Here is a 1,903-nt window from a genome sequence, read left to right as displayed (position 1 = left end):
TCTGGTGGGAATTAGTTCATTTTTCTCATTTTTCACCACTGTGATTCCCCCTTTTTTCGGTACCACTTGAATAGGGCTGATCCATGCACTATCTGAAATTGGGTAGATAATTCCTGCATCTAATAACTTCAGTATCTCTGCCCTGACTACTTTCTTCATGTTTGGGTTCAATCTTCTCTGACTTTCTATGCTAGGCTTGCAATTTTCCTCCATTAAAATTTTATGCATGCACATGGATGGACTGATTCCTTTAATGTCAGCTATTGTCCAACCAATCGTCGTCTTGTTCTCTCTAAGTACCCTGAGCAATTTTTCCTCCTTCATTTCACTGACTGTGTTCGAAATGATTATTGGAAGTGTATCTGATTCTCCTAAATAAGCATATATGAGATGTGGCGGCAGTTGTTTGAGTTCTAAAACTGGCGCCTGCTGAACTGAAGGTAGTGGCTTTATGTTTCCCGTCCCCAGTTCCTCGAAGTGCCTCTTTCGTGTGTATGGCGGGTTGGTCTCCAAAAATCTTGCACATGTTTCAACTTCAACAGACTCTGACTGGATTGATTGGGATTGTGCAATACATGCCTCATAGGCATCAGATGGACCGTGTAGTAAAAATGTTTCTTGTACTGCCTTGTCAATAATGTCAACTTGATAACAGCTGTCAGATTCTGCTGGTAACTTCATTACCTTGAATACATTGAATGATATCTGCCCCTCTCTCAATCTTAAAATCAACTGACCTCTTTGAACATCTATTAATGCTCTTCCTGTTGCCAGAAATGGTCAGCCAAGTATCAAGGGGACATCCTTGTCCTCTTCCATGTCCAGGATAAGAAAGTCTGCTGGAAATATGAACTTCTCAACCTTGATAAGTACATCTTCAATTATTCCTCTGGGATGTGTCAGTGACCTGTCAGCCAGCTGAAGTGTCACAGTGGTTGCTTTAGCTTCTCCCAATCCTAGTTTCCTGAAAACAGACAAAGGCATTAAATTAATACTTGCACCGAGGTCACATAATGCTATATCGAAATATACTTCACCGATTATGCAACGAACAGTAAAACTCCCTGGATCTTTTAGTTTTGGTGGAAGCTTATTCTGAATTCTGGCACTACATTCCTCAGTAAGCATGACTGTCTCATGATCTTCCAGCTTGCGTTTATTTGATATGATATCCTTCAGAAACTTCGCGTAGCTAGGCATCTGGAATAGTGCATCTGCTAGCAGAATGTTGATATGGAGTTTTTTGAAGATTTCTAGAAATTTTTTGTATTGTTGCTCCACTTTTTGCTTCTCAAGCGCTGTGGAAAGGGATTCGGAGGTTCGTAGGGGTTAACTGTGACTTTGGCATTATCTTGTGATTCTTGTGAATTTTCCTTTGAACTTGATTCCTTTACAACTGTCTCCTCTTCAGCGGAGGAAGATGTTTCTCCAATCACTCCCGGTCTCTTGACATGAATTTCAGGTAATTGAACTCCGCTTCGAGTTGTAATGGCCTTTGCTTGCTCTTTAGGATTGATTTCTGTATTACTTGGTAAGTTACCTGGTGTTCTACCAGTCAATGCAATGGCTAGCTGCCCCATCTGAGTTTCCGAATTTTTGATGGCTGCATTTTGATTTTGAAGTGTAGCTTTGGCCTTCTCCATGAACTTTCCTATCATATCTTCCAATTGAGACCTCTTCTCCTATTGTTGAAACTGCCCCTGTGGCTTATTCTGATTTTGGTTGCTCCATGAGAAGTTGGGATGTTTCTTCCAGCTGGGATTGAAAGTCTCACCGTATTGATTATTCTGCTGGCGTTGTCCCCACTGTGCATAGTCTGTTTGCTCAATTCCTTGCATGAGTATAGGGCAATCTGATGTTTTGTGTTCGGCTCCACATTCCTCACAATTGCTCTTCTTAGCTT

This window comes from Olea europaea, chromosome 15 (assembly GCF_002742605.1).
Source record: "Olea europaea var. sylvestris chromosome 15, O_europaea_v1, whole genome shotgun sequence".
In the NCBI taxonomy this organism is placed as follows: domain Eukaryota; kingdom Viridiplantae; phylum Streptophyta; class Magnoliopsida; order Lamiales; family Oleaceae; genus Olea; species Olea europaea.
The sequence above is the reverse complement of the archived record's forward strand: the minus strand, read 5'-3'. Positions refer to the sequence as shown.